Below are 26,779 nucleotides of genomic sequence, written 5' to 3'. Positions count from 1 at the left end.
TTGACTGGGCTCCATCCCCAATAGTGCAGAGGTCTCAGGGGCCACAAGATGCCCATGATTCTGGAAGTCCTCTACGGACCTCATCTCCAGGCACCACTGAGATGCTCTTGGTCCCAGAGTCCATGACCCTGTGAGCTTGGAAGAACCAACATATTTGTACCACTTAAGGCACATGAGTCTTCGCTGAGACCCTGAGCCCCTGGGCCTGGGTCTGACCTGCCTGATTATGCTGAGCTGTCCTTTCCTTGGAGGCACAGCCCCCTTTTCAGGAGGGATGAGGGAGCTAGCCATGGGTTCTTTTCACCACTGTGGAACTCAGGGAAAAGCAATGCTTCTGAGCCAACACTGCACATCGTTCCTCTTCCCATTACACGTTTAGTCCTCAAAGGCCCTCCTCTTTCACCTTCCTTTCTGAGATACCAAGTTGATTCCCCTTAATACATTTAAGCATGGTGAAATTAAATCTTTGAAAATCAGAGCAGTCATTTTACTATATTTACTTTCCTCAAGTTTGTTGTAACTCTGAGACCCAGTGCTTCTGGATTGAATCTTAGGGGTTATGGGGGTTCTTCTTCTTTCTTTGGATTGCAGAAGAACAGAGGAAGCTTACAGGGAAACCATACAATGTTGGAGGGGCCTCTGATCTGTGGTCTACTACGGTTACCATTAACCACTTGAGGGTCCAAAGCTGTGGCTGGGGCTTAGAAACATTTTTGAAGAGAAGAACCCTTATGTCCAGATGCAGCTACCTTCAGAGTACCCTATCCTTTCTATCTTGGGATAGAAACTCTAGTACTTCTCTGGCTTATGAAGGCAAAGCCAGCCACAGGGCCCAGTGACTCACAGGATCCTGTATCTACACCCCTTCCAAAATCTGAGAATCCTTGCCTCTCTCTCCTGCTGCCTGCAAGAGCTCTCACTTCTCTTCCTGTTTTTCCAGCCTAATTTCAGGCAATGGAGCACAAAGGCCAGCTCTCTACTTGGAAGGGAATGGAAAAACAGAGAGCACAAACGGTAACTAATATTTAGGGGAATTCCCCTTCCAGAGAATTCTAAGGAGAAAGCTAGGGAGATTAAAGCATGTCTTCCTGCTTAGAATGTGGGGGTAAAAGTTGAAAATAGACGATCACAAATGCAAATGTATAGTTCAATAAATAATGCTGCACCCATTCATTCAATCCTTTAACAAAAATGTATTGAATACCTAACATATGCCAGAGACTGGGGTTAAAATAAACAAGCCCAACCTAATTCGGAGACAGCTAAAGAGAACATCATGCTACAGCTTAAGTGATCTAAGCAATGGGAAGAACATGAACCCTGCAGTTGAGGTGTCCTAGGTTAAAACTTTGACTCAGCTGCTAACTGTGTGAGTGACTTGAGGCAACTTCTTCCCTGAGTCCTAGTTGTCTTTCTTCACTCAATTGGGCTGTGGTATCTGTGTCAGATTGCTGACTGTTCTACACGCCTGGCTTTAGGAATCCTCAGTGTATGCAAGCTCTCACCCTCTCCACGTGTTGCAACAGAATTCAAATTTTATCTCCAAGTTTATGACATATTTTCTTTTTCCTAGAATAGTATGAATAAATACCTTTTATACTCAGGTTTTATCATTATTATCTTATTATCCTTATTAAACAGAATTCCGGACTTTGTATTTCTATGTGCTCTTTCTTCAAAGCTGTTTGCAGATACTGTTGAGACTCCTCATAGAAAAGGGAGGAAATATCCAGTTTCTCTGAGTCATACCGCTTGCCCAGTTGTCAGTTTAGAAGTTAACTAAGAGTATGCCAGACACTAGATGCTAAGGCCCCTCTTTTCCAGCATATCAGTATCCGCTGAGGCGCTAGTGAGCTATGACACACTGCAGTGGTCTCCGTCAAGTAGGCTCTCATAGCCAGATCGTCGCGGCACTCTAGTGTTCCCTTGTGCCCCTGTGAGTTCCTGACTGTACAGTATCCTTTGATGCCAGCCCAGGAGTTCTCTCCTCTATCACCTGGGTGAGAATCTAGGTCAGGAAAACCCAGATACTTGGCAGTGGCTGCCTCCGTGTGCGTGCCTGTGGGGACGTTTGTGTGCCTGTGTTTAGATCTTGCTTTTTGTTCCACCATGTGCCATGTAGACTATTTATTTTAGAACATTTTAATACTTATAGTTGATTATAAATATCTTATTAATTATTTATTTTAAAATATAAAAGTATATTTTGCCTTTGTAATGACATAACATGTTTTGAGGCAATTAGAGATGTCCTAAGGAATTGTTTACTCGGGGGAAAATAATCGTTATCATAGTGACAATAGCTACAATGAATTTAGCACGTTTTATGTGCTAGGCTCAGCTCTAGACACTTTACAAACCCTTTTTCTAGTCCCCACCTCAATCCTACAAGAACCAACTGTGTTACCCTTTTTTTGCAGATGAAGGGATTGAGGCTCGGGGGAAGAAACTTAATTTGTCCACAACTATGTGGGTCATTAGAGCTTCTACAGTGGAATTTGACCCTGGTTTTGTCTGAACCTAACTTCCAAATTATCTCTAGTTTTCCACCCACGATTCCATGAGAACTGAGAAAGAAAAGTGCATCTCAAATTGAAACACATACACAGTTAGTGTCTATTGTGCCTGGAATGAGTGAAATTTTTGAAAAAGTTTGGACGAACTCATAACTTTGTAGTAAACTCTCTGTAGATTTGCTTATCACATGTGATTCATATTTTTATAGGTGTTGGAAAGACAGTTCCCAGAGTGCAAGGGATTGGAAGCGCAGGAAACCAATTCCAGGTGAGTGTGTGCTCCTCTCCCTCCTTGCAGCTTGCTATCCCCTTTAGTGCACCATTTTTAATTGGTCTTTTCAAGCTTATTTATGCCCCTATTCAACTGTGAGCTACTTAATTGAAGGATTTGTCTCAGTCATCTCTGTATCCTCAACATCTAATACCACTTTCTGACATACATGTTACAAGGCACTTGCTGGTACTTAAAAAAATTGACCAAATATTACAAAATCTGTATTTTCTAATAGAAATAATTTAGTGTTTAGTATATTTAGAACATATCTGTTATGACTTAGCATTGCTCATGTAGCCAAATCTGTTAAACTCTGTTCTGTTCTCCTACTGACTCAGAGTTTGGGTAATTTTCTGCTTCATCTATTTCATATAATCCCTTTTGAGCAACCCCTGACAAAGCATTCACTGTGAAAGATGTCTTAAAATACACTTTGGTTACAATTCGGCATTCCAGCTGCCTGCTGTAATGTTATTTCAGTTCTTTACCCAGTGGGGTGCCCTTCCCCAGCCACGTTTTTGGGCATTATTAGGAAAGAGTTGAGGCTAAGCCGTCAACCTAGTCCTGTTAGTAACGTCCCAGTGGCCCTGGTGCCCATCAAGCTGTGGTGCATTCTTCTGTGGACTTTCCTGGCACAGCACCATCAACCCTCCCAATGCTACGTCTCCCTCCCCTCCTCCACGCACTTATGCCTAGCCACCTCCAACTACCTGTGTCTCATTGTGACACGCAGTGATGGTTAATACTGTGTGTCAACTTGAATGGATTGAAGGATGCAAAGTATTGTTCCTGAGTGTGTCTGTGAGGATGTTGCCAAAGGAGATTAACATTTGAGTCAGTGGACTGGAAAAAGCAGACCCACCCTCAGTCTGGGTGGGCACTGTCTAATCAGCTGCCAGCACAGCCAGAATAAAACTAGGCAGAAGAACATGGAAGGACTAGACTGATTTAGCCTCCCAACCTCCATCTTTCTCCAGTATTGGATGCTTCCTGCCATTGAACATCGGCTCCAATTTCTTTAGCTTTGGGACTTGACTGGCTTCCTTGCTCTTCAGCTTGCAGATAATCTATTGTGGGACCTCACCTTATGATCGTGTGAGTCAATACTCCTTAATAAACTACTCTTTAAGTGTCAAGGCCCTGAGGTCTGTTTCAGAAGCTGCCAGATTTATATCAGCCTTGGTGATTTCTCAGCCAAATATTCCTTCTCTAGTATCTAGATGGACCACATTGCTTGCTTGCTTTCCATTGCTGTTCTTTTTCTTTCTTTCTTTTTTTTTTTTTTTGAGATGGAGTCTTGCTCTGTCACACAGGCTCGAGTGCAGTGGCATGATCTCAGCTCACTGCAACTTCTGCCTCCTGGGTTCAAGCAATTCTCCTGCCTCAGCCTCCCAAGTAGCTGAGACTATAGATGTGTGCCACCTTGCCAGGCTAATTTTTTGTATTTTTGGTAGAGACGAGATTTCACCGTGTTAGCCGGGATGGTCTTGATCTCCTGACGTCGTGATCTGCCCGTCTCGGCCTCCCAAAGTGCTGGGATTATAGGGGTGAGCCACCACACCTGGCCTTCCACTGCCATTCTTATGCTTCTCTGAAATCACATGCATAAACTTCTCTAATTAGAACAAAAGTATCTTTGAAGGAGGGAGCCATGTCCAGTTTGCTCTATCCGTTCTCCTTTTCCTTCCGCTTTCCCTCTTCTTATACATTAAAGATGCTTCATGGATGGTTTTGACAGAATGGAAGAAGATAGTACCTTGGCTGTCCGTGGGGATACAGTAGAAAGAATATGCTGATGCACTAGCTGCAGATGACCAGCAGCTGAATTCCAGTTCTACCCTTTGCAAGAAATGGGGGGCACATCGACTTCAAAACATTCTTCTTGAAACATGCAGGGGATCTTAGCAAGGCCTTTTAGCTAATGAATCTCCACATCCAAGATTCCCGCTCCGGGGAACTCCCTGTGGCCTCCTTCCTTCCCAGGGACTTGGTCTGCTCTCTACTTTCTTCCCCATGATAGCAATGATATCTTTGACTTTTACTGCTTGTTGAATTTTTCTTTTCCTCCAAACCAGTTATAGTATTTCTCTTGTTTTTCTTGCTTTTCTTGTATCTAGTAGGCTTTCGATAAATATGTATTTGTAGAAAGACTGGTCGAATGGATGAACAGAAACTCTAATATCCTGCTAATTTCTTCCAGCGATGTGTACCAGTCACTAAATCCTGCTAGGTCATACTAGAAGCTCTTTTCCCATCTTATTTTGCTCCCCAACCCCCCTACAAAATACAGCACACGGATCTCCTCTCTCACTTAGATATTATATCTCTAAGTTGACGTTTCCTAAAAGTGTTTCTACAGAAGAACACTAGCTTTATAACAGGCTCTAGTAAAAAAAAAAAAAAAGAAAGAAAGAAAAAAGAAAAAGAAAAGATGAAAGGCCACATAAATTACTTGACTGATAAATGTATTTTTTTCTGAGTAATATCTATTTGTATCAGAATCAGTTTGGAAAGCACTCTTCTATGTATTCATTGTTTTCTACTACACAAAAGCTCTTCTCATTTGAAGATTTTTAAACATTCCCTAAAATACAGTCATTTAGCATATGAAAATTCTGGATACAGAGAAGATTCTTAATATCTTTTTTTTTTGACAATCAGAGGACTCCTTGCACAATGACAAAACATCGGTGGCATCAGGGATTGGATACTGCTCTCCCTTGAAATTCCAATGCGTGGGTCACTTTCTTCTAGCACCCCCTTGGAATTGCATAAATAAAGCACATCACAGATTTTAAAGCCCTGTAATGGAACTAATAGCTTTTTCAAAGATATTCTTTAAGATGTATTCAAATCCTGCAAGACATAATAAATGAGGGAATGATGAGAAGCATTTATTTCTCAGTGTATAACTGTAATGCCTCCTCTCTACACTCACAATTTATGAGGAGTAAGGATTTTTTTTGTGAGTGGAATGCATTACGTTAGGAAAAAAAATTAATGGCCATCTGTAAATGTGGGGATGGCTGGCAAATCTGTTACGCATGTTGTAATAAAAATGGTTTATTGGGCTATCGAAGTCAGACACAGGAGTCAAAAACTGCAGACTCCATTGGGTTGCATGCTTGGACCTAACACTGTCTTCATGAATCCTGGAGTTTTCCTGAATCACAGTTCTTCTGGCCCATTTTGAAGGAATTTAATGAAATGGCTTCCTTTTAGGATGCTAATCCTTAGACGCGTGGCTTCTGCTTTTGAGCCCTAGGTTCCTAATATGAAAACGATAGGTTAGATTAGATATACTCTAAGGTCCCATGCACACAGCTTTCTAGGATTGAAAATCCTTTCTCATGGACATAGTCTAAAATAAACCTAGTTAGACTGAAATCCTCTCTATTTCCATACTGTGTAAGAACAAAAGAAATGATGTACCCACATTTTTTTTCAAAACCTCTTGTGCCAGGAAGTAAGGACTTGCTCAGGGAACAGGGACACACATCATGAAGTACAGGGTTCAGCTTGGAGGGAGTGCCACTGGCCGAATCAGAAACAGTTTGAGCACCAAAAAATTAACAAAGAATGGCAGTGATGGCTTATAGAACCAACTGAACAAAGTGAGAATCCATAAGTTCATATTGATATAAATCAATCAATCAGGAGCATAAAGTGCTTATTCCTCCAGTCCTGATGATGTTGACTTTGATCATATGGTTTGGGTGGTCTCTGCCGGGTTTCTCACTGCAAAGTTACTGCTTTTTCTCTTTGTAAAATATTACTACTCTGTAGCAAGATACTTTGAGACATGTGAACATCCTGGTTCTCATCAAACTTTCACTACTAGCATCCACCCATGATTCTTTCCTGAATCACATGCTTGCTGTGATGGTTACCACATAGTGATTCTCTTAATAATCATTTCTTCCACATTTGTGATTGATTGGCATTCTGTTCTAAAGCTGCGTCCCCCCACCTCTAAAAATTATTATTTGTTTGCTTATTTATATCAGTATGGACTCAATGACTCTTGATGAAGATTATACAGGTGATATGATTTGACTCTGTCCCCACCCAAAATCTCATCTTGAATTATAATCCCCATAATTTCCTCATGTCAAGGGGTCAAGGGAAACACCAGCTGGAGGTACTTGGATCATGGGAGTGGTTCCCTCATGCTGTTCTCATGAGAATGACCGTGTTCTCATGAGATCTGATGGTTTTATAAGTGTTTGGTAGTTCCTGCTGCGTTCATTCTGCTTCCTGCTGCCTTGTGAAGAAGGTGCCTTGCTTCCCCTTTCCCTTCCGCCATGATTCTAAGTTTTCTGAGGCTTCCCCAGCCATGCTGAACTGTGAGTCAATTAAACTTCTTTCCTTTATAAATTACCTAGTCTCAGGCAGGTCTTTATAGCAGTGTAAAAACAGATGCCTAATATGAGTCTTGATAGTTTTCTATGTCTAAAATTATTTTAAAATGTTAAGTTTATGAAAACTGTACACATGTGCCCCAGCAAACTGGGGAATGAAACCTTGGTTCCCAGTGGTTTCTCAGCCAAAAGAGCCCTCAGCTGCCTTTGCTTTCCCTGATAGCCAGTGCCTTCTCAGGACTCACCAACCTGAGAGTACAAATTGGGTACATAACAGAGCAGTATTTCTCTGCCATAGCCACCAACTGCATCATCGCAAAAATAAAAATAAACAATCAAATAAACACATGTGCGTGCACACACACACACACCTGAAATCCTTTGAGGGTCTTTAGCTCAGTATTCAGGCATCCCCATGTGGGCTTCTTATGAGGCCTGCCCTGCCTATAGCACATGGAGCAGTGGGGTTCCTCATACCCACCATGTTCTCTAATGCTGAAATTGAGGTGAATCTGAGTCCTTGCTCATACCGATGGGCTTGTTCTGTGCTCCAAGTGCCATCCGTCTGCTTAAGATGGGGGCCGCAGTGTGATGTCCACGGGCCACAGTGTGATGTCCACTTGTACCTCCCTTATTACCTGAGCATGAAATAAGCCATTTCACACCACTGCGGTGTAAATGCTGATGTCACTCCTTCTCCCACCTTATTTTTTAACAAGTTTTATTTTTAGGTTCAGAGGGTACATGTGGATGTTTGCAACATGGGTAAATTGCATCAGACACATACTCTTGATAGCTTACAAAGATTTTATCATTCAGCTATTCTGCTTCTGTGCCCCTTCTTCCAGGAGCATGAGCACAGAAGGTCAGGAAAAAGGCTGGGATTCAGAGGATGATCTGAGTGGTCCATACCTCTCATCCCAACAATTACTGGCAACCTTTGGATCAAGCCTATGCACTTAGATTCTTGTTCCCCATGAGTCTCTTCAGTGGTTTGTACTCACAGGTTTCTGAAAACCATGCCTCAGATTTGCCCTAGATTGGAGTTCACCTGACTCTGGATTCTGGCTTCCTAGGAAAGAAACAGTTTATGCCTATTGTCCTACTAATATTAATAATGCCTCATTTCACTCACAAAAATATTCCTGTTTAGATGACATGTTGACATGTTTATTATTTAGCCAACCTATCTACAGGGGGTAATGTAACCATACACCCTTTTACATTTGGTTTCCCCAGAAATTTCAGACCAACTGGATAGGAGCTTGAAACTTAGGACCATTCCCAGGGTGAGTGCTTGTGTCTAGGACAGGGTCAGAAAGCTCTACCCCCATAATTTTTTTCAGGGTTCTGCCTGAAGACCAATTAATCAGGTAAAGTGGAAAAGTGAAGGGGGAAATCTAAAGAAAAATGTTGATTGATAGGCTAAGGCTTGGGATCTCAGAAAAATTAGAGTGTGATGACTGTGGAGATGGGTGAGCATTTAGCATAAAGCTCTGCGAAGCTTCTCCCGGGACAAGGACACTGTGCAGGCCACAGCAAGTTACCACGGCCGTGCTTAGGGGAAAGGGTAGGGGGATGCTCAGGTGCAAACCTGGACAATCTGGCTTTGGTATAGATTGAGGCACATGCCAGGGCCTAGGAGCAAACCCAGTCTTCTGTGAGCACCAAGGAAGGAGCAGCCAAAGGAACCGGAGGAAATCACCACTTGCAGGGCCCGAGCACAGCAGCAGCTCAGCCTGGTGGACGGGAGGAGCAACATGGCAGACAGTTTAGTATGCTTGCCTAGAGTCCGAGCATGCGAGGCCTTGAAAGTCCAGCCAAGGATAGGGCTTGACAGGTACAGAGTGTGAGCATAAAATGTACAGCACTGTTTGTCACTGAAAGATTGGAAAGTGAATTGTGAAAGGGTAGATGTGCGCTCCAGGCCTTCTCAACAAGGACCCATTTTCATCCTTCCCTTTAAGAAGTCCATTCTGGCGAATGCACTGGGTTTTGAGTATGAACAGGAATGCAGTCACCTGTGGTGGTGGCACCTGGAGCAAATTAGTCCAACAAGACGGTCACCTCTACCCCAGGGTGGTTTCCTTCTGTGATGGATGGAGTTGGGGCAAAGAAACATTTGACTTGGGCATTTCTCTCATCTCAGAATAACAAAAAGGCATAACTCAATTTTACCCCAGGCAAAGGCGCATATAATCTCTTCCATCTGTGCAGCCCCTGACTGTTCCCGAGGCTGCTCTCCTTCCTTTCTAACTCGTGGGCAAGGAGCAGTGGTGTGGGAATCAGCTTTGGGTTCCAGCCTCAATTCAATGGCTCATTTTGTGACCTTAGAGGTGTCACTTACAGGAAGGGAAACTAATACTTTTGAGCACATACTAGGTGTTGGCCAGGCTTTTACATCCATTACTCACCCCACATGTATTAATTAACCTCCACTGTATGTCAGACACTGAGCTAAGTACTAGCCACACCGAGGTCAGTAAAACAGAAATTGAGTCCTTAATACTCATTAAATCCCCCGGGAGTGGTGGTTTTTACCTCCATCAGACAATCAGGAAGACTGAGGCATGACAGGGTACCTTGCCCCAAGTCACACAGGAATATGGTAGTCTAGAGATTTATGTATATACTCATGTCTCATAGGCAAAGCCTTAAGTTTTCCTCACTTGTAAAAATATGATGATTGGATTGGAGTGCTGCTAATGGCCTTCCTATCTCTAGAATTCTATGACACATTTTTAAAAGTTCCATGCAGCAACCTCATGGAATGGCTAGGTCAGCTGGTTATCCTTTTAACACCTGGATTCTCAGAAACTGTAGTTGTACATAAATTGTCTTGTTCTCTTTCTATTATATAATATATCATTGGCAGGCTAAAACATAATGGCGTCACACTTTCCATGTGATTAACCTTTTGAAAATAAGTTGAGGACAGATCTTACCCCGTCAAGAACGAAAAATTGAAGGCTTCTATTTTTTTATCTTAAAGGATGGTCTCTAGGGACTGAGAAAAGGAATTTGAAAGGTGGGAATCACAGACCGCCTGATATGTAAGTGAAGTAGAAGTATTTTTGTCTTGGGTATAACTTTGAAATGCTGATAAGACCAACTAGGGAAAATGCAGCTAACTAGTGGAAGGGTTTTAAGCAGATCATTGCATATATCCACATGCCATTATGGTGAGTTGGCAGAGTAAAATAATGTGAGGCTCTCTGATGGCTTGTGAACAACACTCAATGAGGATCTGGACTGCAGACTTGTTTGGTCTGATTGGGGTCAAAACTCATCATAAACTGCTGAGTACATATGTATTTAGGAGGCGCATACACTCTTCTGTGCCCTGTATAGTTTTTCCTCCTCTCTTTTGCCATATATCCAGCAGCCTCACCCACGCCCAGACCCTGGAGATTCATCTGTGAGTACCACCTCCTCATGTGGTGGGAGATCTCCTGGGTCATGGCAACTCCAGGTTGGGAGCCAGAGAGAGCAACTGAAGAGTGGGAAGAGAATACAGAGGCTTCACACAAGGCACTCTGGCTCTCACTGGCTCATCACCTGGTTCCACTGAGTTAATCCTCTGAACCTTGGTTCTATCTGAAAAACTGATCAATTGCCTTGCAGGGTTTTGTGAGAAGTAGAAATAAGAAATAATGAGAAAAGCCCTAACCTGTGACCAACCCGTCACTGCTGTTCTTTAAAGGACAGCTGTCATTATGTCTTAGTTCATTGTGGCTGCTATAATTTAAAAAAAAACAAAACAAAACCAGAAACTGGGTGGCTTAAACAAAGACATTTATTTTTCACAGTCCTAGAGACTGGGAAATCCAAGATGAATGCAGATTTGGTGTCTGGTGAGGACTCGCTTCCTCATAGATGGTGCCTTCTTGCTGTGTCCTCCCATGGTGGGGGTGGGTAACCAAACTCCCCGGAACTTCTTTTATGAGGATATTAATCCCATTCATGAGGGCCCACCCTCATGACCGAATCACCTCCCAAAGGCCCCACCTCTTCATACCAACACCTTGGGGGTTAGTATTTTAACGTATGAATTTTGAGGTGGGGCACACACATTTAGGCCGTAGGACATGACTGTGTTCTTCTGTTCATTTTGCATGTCTTGCACGTGTACAAGTGCTTACCAGTGTGCTTGGTTCAGGAACTACAAAGAAACAAAACTGTTATTTTATTTTCCGGAAGTGATATGGTTTGACTCTGTGTCCCCACCCACATCTCATCTGGATTTATAATCCTCACATGCTGAGGGAGGGTGGTGATTGGATCATGGGGGCAGTTTCCCCATGCTGTTCTCATGATAGCGAGTTCTCTTGAGATCTGATGCTTTTATGAGTGTTTGGAAGTTCCTCCTTCACTCTTCTCTCTCCTGCTGCCATGTGAGGAAGGTGCCTGCTTCCCCTCTGCCTTCCGCCATGATTGTAAGTTTCTTGAGGCCTCCCCAGCCATGTGGAACTGTGAATCAATTAAACCTCTTTCCTTTATAAATTACTCAGTCTTGGGTATTTCTTTATGGCAGTGTGGAAAAAGACTAATACAGGAAGTATGTCTTTTAGTGGTTCATCTCCTTATATTGGTAAATGGGAACAGAAGGGGTTGACTACAGGATATCTCTGATCCTGTCCACATTCTCAGCTCTGTGATTTTTCAAGGGAAGTGCTGCTTCTCCCAGTAATGAAGAGGCATCTTGGTTCACACCCTGTCCCTTGTCTGGACAGCATATGCATAATTAGCTCATTTTCTTCTAAGACTCTTTGTTTAAGAGGGTTTGGTAGATTTGCTAACTCAGTTGCTTGTTTATAACTCTTGTCATACAGCCAATTACAGAAGTCTTTGAATGTTACTGAAAATGTGTTTGGCTTAATCAGTTCCGACAGTGGTGGGGACAGATTGAGAATCCGCGTGCCCTGCAAAGAAGCTGCCAGTGGGCTTGGCTCAGGATGGATCTCTTTGCATTATCAGGGTGACTGTGCTGAGAAATTTCACCTCTCCACAAACCACTCTATCACCTCTACCAGCAAGTTAAGCAGAATTGGTATTTAGAAATTTTGGGAGCCCAGAAAACTTCCTCTAAACTTTAACAGCAGCAGCAACCACCACCACCACCACCACCACCACCACCACCAAATAGTGCAGTCAAGAGCAGAGGAACTCAGCAGGTGCTGGAGTCAGATTTCCGGGTTCAAATACCAGTGACACCACCTCCTAGGCGTGTGACTTGGGCAAATGAATTAACTCCTCTATGCCTCAGTTTCTCTATCTCTAAAACAGCATCAGAGAAAGGATAATAGAACACAGCTCAGGGTGGGGAAGCGCTTACATGAGAATATGTGTGAGGCACTCGTCCAGCACCTGGCACGTGGTAAGCATTCAGTGAAGGTGAGGAGTCACATTCACTCCCTTGTGCCAGGCACAGAGATCATTTCTCTACAGAGGTTAGTGCTAACATGGGAGCTAACAAGTACTGAGAGCTTATGTCATGCCAGGATTTCCTCTAAGTGCTTATGAAAGTTAATTTTAGGTGTCAACTTGGCTGGGTTAAGGAATTCCTAGAACCCTGGTAATGGGAATTCTTTGGGTCTGCATGGAGTCATTGACGAATCAGGAGCAGGCAGAGGAGGCTTTCAAAAGAACAGGAACTCTGCTGCAAGATCAGAAAGAGGCCTCACTAGATTCTTATGAAAAGAACATAATGAGGCCAGGCACTGGCAGCTCACACCTGTAATCTCAGCACTTTGGGAGGCCGAGGCAGGCGGATCACGAGGTCAGGAGATAGAGACCATCCTGGCTAACAAGGTGAAACCCCGTCTCTACTAAAAATACAAAAAGAAATTAGCCAGGCGTGGTGGCAGGCACCTGTAGTCCCAGCTACTTGGGAGGCTGAGGCAGGAGAAGGGCGTGAACCCGGGAGGCGGAGCTTCCAGTGAGCTGAGATCGCGCCACTGCACTCCAGCCTGGTTGACAGAGCCAGACTCCAACTTAAAAAAACAAAAAGAAAAAGAAAAAGAACATAATGAAATGAGATGTGACTTCACACTTTAATCTTGATTTCCAGAGGGAGCTCATCTCCCCAAGTCCTTCTCCCTGTCTCTGTGAAGTCCTCTGCACGATGGCCACCAGCAGCTGACAAAGATGAACAACGCCTGCCTGCTTCATCTAGTGTGCTCATGAGGGATGCAAGAGGAATAGAGGAAGGGGCTGAGGACTGGAGATTGATTTTGACATTGAAATGCGATGGCTGCTATGGGATGACGTGTGTCCTGCCCTGGGGATAGCCCTTCTACGCAGAGCGCCTTGTTTTATTTAATTCACGTATGTTTTTCTGTGCTCTCTTAAACTGGTTCTGCAGTTGAGGCTTAATCTTGTTTTTTTTCTTCGAGACAGAGTCTCGCTCTGTCACCCAGGTTGGAGTGAGTGCAGTGGCGCCATTTCGGCTCACTGCAAGCTCCACCTCCTTGGTTCAAGCCATTTTCCTGCCTCAGCCTCCAGAATAGCTGGGACGACAGGCACATGCCACCATGACCAGCTAATTTTTTGTATTTTTAGTGCAGACGGGGTTTCACCACGCTATCAAGGGTAGAAAATAATCCACCTGGAAAGAAGAAAAAATATCTAAGATACACATGCATTTGGAGTTTTCAAGTCCTTCAGTGAACAAATGGACTAAAGGCTCTCAGTGACACATCAGATGTATGGGGCCCGTGTAGCACGAGAAGCTTGAGTTGCAGATCTAGCCGTCAGGCAGGGCGCTTACGGTATTCCATAATGCCATCGCATTGATTCCCACAATCCGAAGCTGATTCACCCGCCGTGGGGGAAACGGAGGCACAGCCCAGCTTCTTAAGCAGCTCACCCTCTTAAGCAGTCAAGCACAGAGTGAAGCTGAGCCTGTCCGCTGTGGGCAGTGCTCTGAGAGGGGGTAGTCATTACTCTGTACCTTACAATGAGGAGAAATTTGGCGTGTAAAGTTATATAACAATTTATTGAAGTTTTCTGAAATCAGCTTGAAAGGGTGTAGGTTAATATCTCCAGTGGTTTTAGCATGAACTGTGACTTAAAAGGGTCTCTCATTATGAGGTTCAAAATTTAAAAAATGTGTTCTTGATTATATTTTCTCGAATTAGCAGAGAAACTCACTTTAGATATTTTCTTAAAACTATTAAGTAACAACGTGGTGACAGATGAAGCTAGGAGTCTGGAGTGCCGCCAGGGGCTCTGAGAGACTGAAAGGGGCTGGAGTCCTCTGCGAGGCGCCCTCACATGGGCTCTGAGATGTGTGGTGTCCACATGCAGCCTCTCTGTGCTTGTTCACTTGACTGACCCATTTTGTTTTTATATAAAACTTTTATAAAACTATATCACTAAATATTTTTAAACTGGCTACTTTACATTTTGTACTGCCTAAAATGTTACAATAACTTAGATAACTTGTGTATGTTGCCAAGAATATTGGCCCATGTCTATATGGCACCCCATGGCCAGATCATTTAAGGAATGACGGAGATGGAATGAATGTACATGGCCGTCACTGTTTCTCACGAGAAAGTCCTCCTCCCACGCCCAAGAAGAGTCTCAAAAACAAAAGAGTGAAAGAGAGAGCTCTCTAATCTTCGTGTAAGGAAGTGACTTTTTCTATAGTAAGTTTTTATCTTATTTTAAAAATATATATTAATTACAGAAAATTTGGAAAATACAGGTAAGCAGAATATCACAAACAGTAATACTAATAACAATTAACTAACCAGTACTCCCACAGTCTAGTGACTACACAGTGATTATGCAGTGAAGTTTCTTTCCAAATACTTCGCCCTGGACCCTGCATGGTCTACATTTTCAAACGTGCATCTTACGACACATACTGTTTTTCTACCCACTTTTTCATTGAACATGTTATTTTTCATGCGATGATTCTTCTGCCATACAGGTCAGCTAAACTTTTGTGTAAGGGGTGGAATAGGAAATATTTCAGGCTCTGTTTCAACTACTCAAATGCTGCTGTTGTAGGATAAAAAGGGCCATAGATGCCACATAAAAGATCAAGCATGGCTGTGTTCCGATAAAACTTTATTTATGGGCACTGTAATTTGAATTTTGTATAATTTTCATATAATGTCATGTATTATTCTTCTTTTAATTTTTTTTCAACCATTGGAAAGTATAAAACCCACAGTTTGCAAGCCACACACAATGGCAGCCGGCCTCAGCTGGCTGGTCAGCTGTTGTCAGCTGACCCTTGTCCCACAGCGTCCCCTCGAATGGCAGCATGGTATTTTAGTGCACTGTACATTCTTAATGTATGCAATTTCCCAATGCCAAGCAGGTAGCTTACTTCCTTTTTACTTTTTGCTCTTTTAAAGTCTACCATAATGAATGTCTCTGTGTACAATTGCTGGATTAAAATGTATTCCCATTCCCAATGATTTCGCTTTGTATTTTCAGAACTCCTAAAAGGCAACTGCCCACATGCCTAGAACTCATTGGAGATGAAGGGGCGACACACACACAGGGAGGGGGGGGCCATAAACAGAGGGCATGTTAATCGGCAGGTCCCTGACGGCTGCCAGGAAAAGGCTGGTAAAGGGGCAGACGCACAAGCTGCCAGGATAGAGGAGGAAGCAAAACTTTGTGTCCTCATTCCCATTCTTTGGCAAAAATAGCAGAATTTCTAGAAGGGGAATCAGTTTTTTGCCAGGCCCTGGTCTTCAGCTTCTGTCTGTCCCATCGGGTTACAGTAGAATCATAAGGGAAATCATTCATGGGGCCTTGCTCATCCGACAGCTCCGTGAAGGTGAAGCCCCAGCGGTCATCCTCAGACAGACCCATCACGCTGGGCAGGGGAGGGCTTCGGTCCCCTCTGCTGCTTGCGTGCAGGATCCAGAGCTCCTGCCAATATGGTGACAAGCCCTGGTCACCTGCCCCAGCCTTCCTTTACTCATGGTGTTTTATGCTTTGGGGTCTCCATGTTCTTTCCTGCTGGAGACCTTTGTCAGGGCCTCCTCTTCTATCAAACGCTTCTAATAACATCCAACCGGAAAATGGAAAGGTTCGGAGTCTGTCTCCATCCTTTATATCCACAGGCTCCTTCATTCACCTGGAATTGCATCGGCTCCTGGACGGCCAACTGTGCAGATACAGGGAGCACTGTGCAGGGACCCCTCCTGTGTGCCAGAGGATTCCTAGCACCCCACCCCAGGACAAGGCCCATCGGCTCACATAAAAGCAATTTTCAAGAGATTTTCTGGAATTATGAAGACCTGATGAAGATTACATGCTGTCATCAGAGAATTTCTTACAGAAAAAGGACTGATTTTTCAGTCAACCAGCTACATAAGCCAGTAAAAGTGTTCAATGAATGTTTGTGGAGTGCTTCGTCATTTACTTTGCATGCATGAATACTAGACTTGCTCCAGCTGCAGTCTCCTCACCTTCCCAGTGTTCCATACACGAGCCTGTCTTGGCCAGAACAACGAGGCAGGGACCTGACCTCTGTCCACACCTCTTCTGCCCTGGGCCCAGTGCCCGGAGCTCCTGCAGGCAGCATCTCATTCATCAGTAGAACGACCCTGGATTGATTTTCTGGGGCTTCAATAGTGAAACATCACAAGAGGTGTGCCTGAAACAACAGAAAGCTACTGTTTTACCGTTCTGGGGGCTGGAATTCCAAGATCAAGGTGTCAGCAAGGTTGGTTCCCCCTGAGCGCTACAAGTGAAAATCAGTTCCAGGGCTTTCTTCTGGCTTCTCATGGTTTTCTGGAAATCTTTTGTCATTTTTTGACTTGTGGACTCATCTCCTTAATCTCTCCCTTCATCTTCACATCGTGTTCTCCCTGTGTGGGTGTCTGTGTCCAGAGTGCCCATTTTCAGAAGGTCACCATCTATATTGAATTAGAGACCTACTCTTTTTCACTATAATGTCATTTTAACTAATTACATCTGCAATGTGCTTGTTTCCAAATAATTCAGTCTGAGGTCCTGGGGGACTTCAACATATGAATAGGATTTCAACATATGAATTTGAGGGAAAAGAATTCAACCTCAGCAAACTTTATGCAGCACACTTTGCTATCTATACTTTAAAGAGGATGACAATGTCATGAGAAAATAATTTACTATGGCCACCTAGCTCAGAAGTCTGACTTCAAAACCGAAACTTTGTCTGGTAAACCTTGCTACTTCTGAACAGAGAGCAACCACGCTCCCTGACTATGTTCGAGTCAGCTTTGAGGGTTTGCTGTGGACACAGGCTCACAGGAGCCTGAGGTGAGTAAGTTCTGATGTCTGTTGCCAGCCCTTCTCCCTCGGGCTTGTCTCTCATTCATGTGAACACACTCATTTATTAGCTGCCTTTGCTCCAATAAAGACAAAGCTAAAATGTGTATCCCAGATAGCTGATTTCAGGGGCTTTTAGTTTTCTGCCAAATTCAATTCTGGTGAAATTTCTCCTGCATTTTCTTAGCAGGGAGGTAAGGGGCCCACTTAGATGCTTTTTGTGGACTGCATTTTTAAATGAATGAAACTGGGTATTTTGATTAAACGCATATTGAAATCCACTTATAACTAGTCAACCAAGACAATGAAAGGAACTCAATGCACCATTAAGATTGTTTTCTAAAAATTTTTAAGTTAAACTATTCATTAGGATATTGTTATGCTCTGATGTCTCCTAGAAATGGGGACTGAGCCCCAGGACCAGTGACATGTGTCAGCCCATGGGTGACAGCCCTGTCCAATGGAGGCAGTCTCGGCCAAAAGTGCTGCTTCTTCCAAGATGGAAATAACTGCTGAAAGAGATTTCAGGGCTATGCTCGATGAGTATCAGGTGCTTAGTGAATTATAAATGGAATCATCAACATGGTTTTGCACAATTTAAAGCAGTTCTGGAGCTGGGGCTGAGGCTTCTCCATCAGCTCAGCAACAGATGTGAAGTGTCCACATTCTCCAATGTCTGCTCATTTCTGTGGATTCTCAAAGCGACCCTTTTCCTTCAGATCATGCTATTTAGATGCTGCAGCAGGCATTCCTGGGTGGCACACACAAATCCCCACATCCTCTGATTCTGTGCTGTGACTTTATGTCAGCTCTAGGGTGGAGAGTGAAAAGTGTCCATTGTTCCCTCAGTTAATGAGCATATCCACATATGCATGGTGAAGTAGGTGCAGAAGTCACAGACATCAAAGGCACGCTCTTCTCCTGCCTCTGCTCACAGTCAGACAGGCAGACAAGTGAGTGTAACCCAGCGTGAGGGCCACCCTGAGTACTACAGTCCATGGAGGAGCATCATGCCTAAGTAGGAGACGGGGAAGGTCAGAGAGGAGTTCCTGGGAGAGAACCTTGGAATTGAGAGTCGGAGAAAAGTAAGGGTTAAGCAGGAGAAGGATGCCCAGAGGGCACTGTAAGCAGAAAGAACGAGCTATAAAGCCTTTGAGGAGTGAGCACAGAGGGTGCTGTATTTAGAGAACCACAATGAGCTCCATATGGATAGAGTATATACAAGACAGCAAAGGAGAAGTTTACAAAGCTTTTACAGTCCTGACAGAGAAAATAAAACGCCTTCAAGCTCAGTGGCTCATTATTTACCTAACCGCAGCCATAAAATCTCATCTTTTCTTGGGGACAACCAGGACCTATGACCAGAATATTTAGGCAATTTGGCTTCCAGAAAGACGGAGATTTGTGCCAGAATGATCTCTGGACTCCCCATCTTCCCTCGAAGGGCTCTTCTTTGTAAATCAGAAAGTGCTCTATGCAGGAAGATTGAAGAATGAGTTACTGTTCCTGAAGACTAGTAAAAATATATATCTAATTTTAAAATTTAAAATTTTTTACCTTGAGAGTTACCAGGTCAGACAACACATCCAACACATGATTATCAGGGTCATTTTTTGCCTTTGCAATCCAGTGTCACCAAAGGCATTTACTATTCGTCACACGCCAAGCAGTTCCAGAGCTGCCCTGGGGTCTCTGGGTTTTCTGATCCACATTTGATTACCTAGCCATCATATCTAGATTAACCCAACCCCTTTAGGCTGATCATGCTCCCTAATACCTATTTATTTAAGCTTCCTTAAACTTTTTAGCATTGTATATTTCTTAGTACGTCAGAATTCAAGTGAGAGCTATCTTCTCAGAAATCATATAAGCTTCAGGAGGTTCGTATACCACTCTCTGCCAGTACCTGGGGCCATGCTTGCCTGGAACCTCAAGGGTGACCCCAAATGAATAAATGAATGAAGTACTCCTGGTATGTTGAGCTTTCTTCTTCAAAATTCTAGAATCTTGCCTGTTTAAAACTAATGAGAGCTTTTATTTATAAAGCAAACGAATGTGGTACACTCTGCTTTAACACTTGACTGATATTATTTTACTTAATGTTTATGAGTATACAGGCAGGTAGCTTTGTGGTTAACGGCATAACCTCTGGAGTCACAGTGATTGGCTGGAATTCCTGCTCTGCTATTTGATAGCTGTGTGTCCTTGGATTAGAAATCAGAAGTGTTTTCTCGCGTTGACACGAGACCAAAAGTGCTTCCTAAAGGGCCACAGTTGTTGCTCTTTAGGATAATGCAAAACTTATTTATTCTGTTAGACATGCCAGCAATTATTTGAAGAGAACTCTTGTGTTCCCCAAATATTCGAAAGCTGAGGTCCTTTATATTTTCTTCTCATAGTAGAGTTTTGTAATCTTTCTCCAACCTCTATCAGGGCATCAGTTGTCTATACTATCCTGATCAGAGGCAGGCTGTCTGTTTCCTCGCTGTGTTATTATGTGCCTGGAGACTAGACATTATGCCTTCCTATCTCTGCATGACGTTGGAGTTATAGGAGCTCAGGAGCCTGATTCTCTGACTCAGCTACCTATAAGTGTGGCAATGCTACTCAAATGACTGAAGCATTCTGGGTATAATTTCCTCACCTGGAAAAGGAGAAACTGAGGCTGCAGTTCTGAGGTGCAGGGGCTGAGATGCTAGGGTTGCTTACAGCCCCCTTCCAGGTGGTCCATTTCCTAGGCCACTTGTAACATGGCAGTTGACTTCTTCAAGGTCAGCAGGACTTGCGGTGTTCTACTATAAGGACTACATCTCTGTAGCAGGTGGATGAACACATTCAGCTTCCATTACATGCTGCCGGGCCTGTACTCGACTCTGGACTGCACTCTGGAAACTTCAGGAGGCTCGAATCTTTAAGAAAGCCCGCAGTGAGAACCTTCTACATAGCTCTGCGTGGGAGGCATCTGGTGATGACGTGGACCTTTGAAGTCCACCCCTCCTTCGTGGGGAGACAGGCACACTGGAATCCTCTTGGATGTTGGGGTTAGACAAACCCCAAGCTAATTATGTGAACCTGGGGAAATTACCTAGCCTCTCTGAGCCTTAGAATTAAATGCACAATACTCGTTTGTCGAGTGAAGAAATGGCATTGGGTTGGTGCCCGTGGAACTATCAGGGTGCAGCCTAATGTGCCATGATTCCAGGTGGAGGGCGGGTGAACAACAAGCTGTGAAAGTTGGGAATCACAGAACATCGCAAGAAATCATGTTCAGAAGGTCAGGACTGGAGCTTTTGGAATTTCAAATACCAGAATAAAGAATTCTGGCTCTTTTCCTGTAATTTAAAGTGTCCAAAAGTGTGTTTATTATAACACAAGATCAAAGAAATATTGATAGAAAGGTGTCAACAAGGTTATAGGAGCAGTTGAAAAACATCGGGTTAAATAAAGTCTAATTGTTTGCTTTACTGTATAGTTGCTTAGCATCTTCCTACATCTTTAAATATGCATGTCGTAATCTCTAAAGCAAGGAGGTATGTTTTGCAACCATCCCAAACCGATTTGATCACTATTTTTTTTTTTTTCCAGAGAGAATATCCTGGGGCTGGCAACAGGGAACCAGTGTTATTTAATGGAAAGACTTTCAAGAACTTTGAGCAAGAGGATGTTTAGGGAGGATATGCTTTCCTGGAAACAGTGTCTATTGGCTGTCCCTCTGTTCTTTAAAACCACGGAGAACTAGCCCATCCTCTTCTCTATTGGGTGATCTCTTAGGTCCGTGAAGACTGCTATTGTTTCTAGCTTCCGTTTTTTTCATCCATGCTAAATGTCTCCATATCTATAAGCTGTCTCTCAAATGCTAGCCTGTTTACATTTCCCTTACCATCTGGTGGTCAGAACTGAATTTGAATTCTAGGTGCATTTTGGCATAAGCTTGAAAGAATGGACCGAATTTTCTTACATATGAAGTGAGCTGGGCAGGTGGGGTTGGTTTCCTTTTCCCTTAGTCTTAATTATGTAACTTAATTATAAAAAATGTACCTGTCTTCCAAACACGGTCAGTCATGAAATCTGGGCCTTTTTTTCTAGGACAGAAAAAGTACACTGATTTCTTTTCTTGAAAGCTTAACAGCCTGGAATATTTTAGGCACAAGGACATGAAGGGCTGGGGGAGGAAGGCAAATGAATTTTGTGCTTTATACCAAAGCCAGGCTTTTTTCTGGTTTTACTAATGGAAGGTGATTATAGAACATTTTAATGTCAGAAAGGTTTGAAAGCCATTATGCTTCTCCGCAGATCTTAAAGCTCTCCTGCTTAATGACTAGTGCTTTGGAAAAGCCAGTGTGCATGTTCTACCTCTCTCTCTCTCACACACACACACATACACATGCACCACACTCTGAATATCACAGGAAGAAGCTGATTCTGCTATTATTTGTCATGCCTACAACAACCCCTCTGTGTTGCCGGAGGCGCCGAGCACGTGGTGCATTCTTTAGCGGTACTTAGACACACTGACATGAAATACAAAGATGACCCAATTACAGTTTCTGCAACTGCATCTCGTTCTGCTAATGCTTACAAATTAAGGGTGTCTGTCACTGCCTACATGAGCCTGTACGGAGAGCATCTCCAATCTCATGAATTTTAGAGTATGCTCCACAGAAATGCAGAAACCAATTCAATGGAAAGGAGTTGACACACAGCTCATAATCCCTGTCTAGTCAGTATGAAAATCTGTCTGTGCAAGGAATGCAAAATGTAGTCACCCATGGAGTCATGGGATATCAGGAGTGTTATTTTACCAGATCAGAAGTACTGCTTTACTGACATGAAGTACTTAAAGTGGAATTGCTTTTCTGGGTTGAAACACGTGTATGTGCTCAGCTAATTTCAATCAGAACCGTTTAGTTGTTGTGCTTTGTTTTTGAAACTTTCTGAAACCAATTACCTTCTCAATTGCTTCCATGATATCTGTTTCAGAGAGTCGTGGGTTCTGATTTTGGAGACAGGAGTTGGGAGCAGCGTTATAGCTTGTCTGTGAGCTCAGGACCCTGAATTACTCGACTTATATGCCCAGCGTGGGGGCCTCCTCCGCTTGCTTGACTACTGACTCCTGAGTCCTTCATCAGTTGACTGTCCAGGTTGGAAATGTTTCAATGATCTGAAAACACCCATTCAGTCTTATCTAATATATCCTTTCTTCTTTGGGCTAAATGTTAACAGATCCTTTGTTCATTCTTCAAATACAGCTCAGTTCCCAGGGCTTTCTTCTGCACAAATTAGTCGAAAGCTCTGCTGCATCCAACAGTGACAAAGCAGATGTGTCCACCTCATTCAGAACACCCAAACTCTCTTTCTGTGGCTTAACGGGCTATAACCTTCTGACTCACCCTTCATACCATAAGCTCATGCAGACTACAAAGCTCACTAATGCTAACCATCCTTCCGGGTTGTTTGTAAAGCAATTTCTATTAAACCTATTTAGTCCACCTTTAGGCAGTTGCCTTCTGAATTCAGGTTCATACCATTACATTTCCTCCTGCTGCAATGTTATTTTAAACCTGTCTTTCAAGCCTGTCCAGATTTTTGTGAATGCTATTACTGAGTTTCCAGGCACAAGGTTCCTCTCACAGATGAATCATGCCCAAATTTGACAAGTGTACTTTCTACATCTTCCACTACAATTTCTAAGAAACGAATAGGCTTCTACTGACATTAGTGAGTGGCATAAGCCTGAATGAAATAGATTGTGACTCTTAACTGGCTGAATATACAATAAAAGCGTAAAACACAAAACGCTTTTCCATGCTAGAAATGAGAGTAAAGCTAAAATTCCCCAGCCATACACCCCATGTGGCCTCCAGCACTCTACGTTTGGCTGCCCAGATATCAGCACACACGGCTGTGATGAAGCCAGGAGGTGGGTGCTTCAGTCTGGACTTCCCCACTTTCTATCTTGTGTCCCACTATCTAACTTGTTTTGGGCAAGTCAGTTTTTTGAGCCTACCTTTCCTCCTCTATGGTGTGTGGGTAATAACACCAGTCGGACTTACCTGGAAGTTGTGTGAATGAAAAGCATAATCTGTATGTCAACCCTGAAGATATATGTATGTCAGAAACTACTATAAAGAGATCATCGGCTGGGCACGCTGGCTCACACTTGTAATCCTAGCACTTTGGGAGGCCGAGGCGGGCAGATCACCTGAGGTCAGTAGTTCGAGACCAGCCTGGCCAACAAGGTGAAACCCTGTCTCTACTAAAAATACAAAAATTAGCTGAGCATGGTGGCGGACCCCTGTAATCCCAGCTACACAGGAGGCTGAGGTAGGAGAATCGCTTGAACCCAGGAGGTGGAGGTTGTGGTGAGCAGAGATGGCGGCATTGCACTCCAGCCTGGGGGACAAGAGCAAGACTTTGTCTCAAAAAAAAAGAGATCATCATTAGTTTCCTTTCATCTCATGATGTAGAAACATTTATATGTTGGGATCCTTCCACATCCTTATCTAAGAAGATCCCTGGCTTTTTTTTTTTTTTTTTTTTTTGAGATGGAGTCTCACTCTTGACGCCCAGGCTGGAGTGCAGTGGTGCCATCTGGGCTCATTGCAACCTCCGCCTCCCAGGTTCGAGCAATTCTCCTGCCTCAGTCTCCTGAGTATATGGGATTACAGGCACCCGCCATCATGCCTGGCTAATTTTTAAAATATTTTTAGTAGAGACAGGGTTTCACCATGTTGACCAAGCTAGTCTCAAACTCCTGACCTCAGGTGATCTACCCTCCTTGGCCTCACAAAGTGCTGGGATTACAGGCATGGGCCACTTTTCTATTTGTTTATTTTCGTGTTGGTTTTTCTATTTTTGGTGTTTCTGGATCACGGACTTCGAAAAACTTCTTGGCTTAGCAAATTAGTGTCCTTGTTTCAGTAGCTTCTGCTTGAAGATTTCTGCTTCGGGTAATGAGCCAATTGGCCAGAAAATATCCAGTTATGCCCTGCAGGTTCATGGTGGATGGGGACTTTCACTGTTGTTTAGAGAAACCATTGAGTGGATAAAATCCCAAATAGCAAAATCAAATGGGGATTTTGTACACTCGGGAGCATTGGCTGTGGACGAATTAGGTTGCACTTAATTGTAAGAAGCCAGGCGTTGTTAAAATAGACTATAAATATTGACAGAAGCGGACTGCTTCTAATCCCCACTGCCATTGGCCAGGGAAGCCTCTCTTCAGGTTTTCGGAATGGAAGTAAATAAGGAGCCCACATTACCACGGAAAGGGCACTGTGATTAGGAGCCTTTCATGAGCTTCCGTGAACATCTAGGGCTTGGAAACTTCATTTTCAAAATAAGGCTGTTGGATTAGATGATTTTCCCAACCCCTAACCTTCTGTGTTAATGAATGGACTGACTCTATAATCATGTTCCTTGGGCATTTCTGTGGAAACTTTGAGCCATCATAAGGGAGGCCTTCATTCTGATGTAACAAAGCCAGCTGTGTCCATATGAGAACATTGGCCAGGGTGGGGAGATGGAGGCTGTGTTCAGGCCAGTCCACGCTGGGTCACCCATGTGACCTGCTGCTTAGCAATTCCTTGTCAACATCTTCCCTTCTCAGCCTCTTTTTCCATGCTAAGAGGCATAAATGAAATGATTAAAGTTTGAGCTCTTCTCGTGGAATTCTTGTGATACAGATATGTGCTCCATGTTCATTATCTCGTTGGTCTTCACCATGATAACGGTGGAGTAAGAATTATCAGCAGTTCACAGATTAGGGACTTGAGACTGACAGTTTGCCTTCCCTGTTCCAGGTGGCAAAGCCTGTGGGGTATTCACCTACCTGCTGCATGAAGGCAGCATGGAGGGACTGTGGTAGATTATCTGCAAAGATGGCCAAAATCCTCTCATCCCTACAGGTACATACAAGGTAAGAACACCTTTGACCAGTGGAATGTGATGAAAATGCTGCCCAGCCAATTCTAGACAGGGTCTTAAGAGGTCTAGATGCTTCCACATTTGCTTTCTTGGGAGCTCTGAGTTATCATGTAAGAACGACCAGTCTCCCCATCCTGCACCCTAATCTCATTACCCATAAGGCTGTGCAAAATAATAAATCGTTGTTGTTAGGATGCAAAGTTTGGTAGTGGTTTGTTTTGCAGTCATGGATAACTGAAGCAGGGATCGCAGCATCTTTTCTTCTCTGAACGAATGTTTAAAGACAGGATGTAACATATTGTCTCCATGTGACTTTGTTGATCTAAATAAAGAATGCTAATACCAGATGCAGACACTGCCTTTTCTGTTCTCTAAGACTAGGCATTGCTCTCTGATCAGAAGAGTCAATCCTGGTGAGTTTAACTTGAGCCTCAGAATCCTACTGAACACAAAGTTCCACAGAGAAGAGATTATCAATGCCAATACCTTGGAGATGGTACCGGCTGTGGAATCTGCCATCCCTTGACTAGGTGGACTCTAAGTTCCTTTCCCATTTTAATGTTTTCTGTTCTGATTTATCTTTCGGCATTGTGCAGATGTCAGGAGAAAAAAAAATAATGCCAATGTGTCACTTTAATTCCTTTATCATTAAGTCATAACCTTTCCCAACTCCCAGTCCGGTTTTCTTATGGCAATACTTTGGTTTTTGCTTTGTGAAGATGCCAGAATCAGTCAAAACTAAGCTCACTGTCCTTGCTAATAGTCTGCCCCAGAGGAGAACTGAAGCTCAGCTATTCACCCTACAGAAAGCCTGAATTTTGTAAATGTTCTGCTTAGAATGAGGAAGAAAGATGAAGAATGAGGAGGAAGAAGGGAGGAACGAGAGAGAGAGGTAAAGCCAACAAGCAGAACAGACCTACATTTGCAGCATCTCCAAGTTTCTGCAACAGCTTTATGTTGTTGTTATGTTTTGTTTTAATAAAAGCACATACCATTTTTTTTTGTTACTGTTATATTCTTTTCATAACAGCTCAGCTAAAGACAGATAATGCTATAGTCAGCTTTTTCTATGAATTAGTCTCTTCAAACTGGCCATAGAGATTTGGTAGAAGTCATGGGTTTTAATTGAATTTCTACTAATGGCCTCCCAGGGATGGAAATATGACTGATACAGGCTGACTTTCCCTCTCTGGTGAAGCTGTATTGCCTCCCACAGAACAGACCGTTCTTTATGTTCTAACTGGGCTTTTCATAACTCCACTGGAGAGCTGTACAAACCCTAGACTTGGCAAAGGCTTTTTTGTTTTCTGAAGCCAGAGCAATTCTGGACCCAGTTCCTGCTTTCTAGGAAGAAATAGCACATGCATCCAGCCTCTTCCCTGATGAAAAAATACCTCACTCCTTTTTAGACAACTTCT

At 43.3% G+C, this 26,779-nt stretch overlaps 1 long non-coding RNA gene across 1 annotated transcript; it reads left to right on the top strand.

The window, feature by feature from the left end:
* The first annotated feature begins 24,939 nt into the window (after positions 1-24,939).
* LOC100599080 lies at positions 24,940-26,357 on the top strand. Its single transcript, XR_179843.3, has 2 exons — positions 24,940-25,353; positions 26,081-26,357. It is a non-coding gene; the product is annotated as an uncharacterized LOC100599080 (long non-coding RNA).
* Positions 26,358-26,779: the final 422 nt, after the last annotated feature.

Source organism: Nomascus leucogenys, chromosome 19, assembly GCF_006542625.1.
Source record: "Nomascus leucogenys isolate Asia chromosome 19, Asia_NLE_v1, whole genome shotgun sequence".
Classification (NCBI taxonomy): Eukaryota; Metazoa; Chordata; class Mammalia; order Primates; family Hylobatidae; genus Nomascus; species Nomascus leucogenys.
Note: the sequence above shows the minus strand (reverse complement) of the source record. Positions and strands in the feature narration are given on the sequence as shown.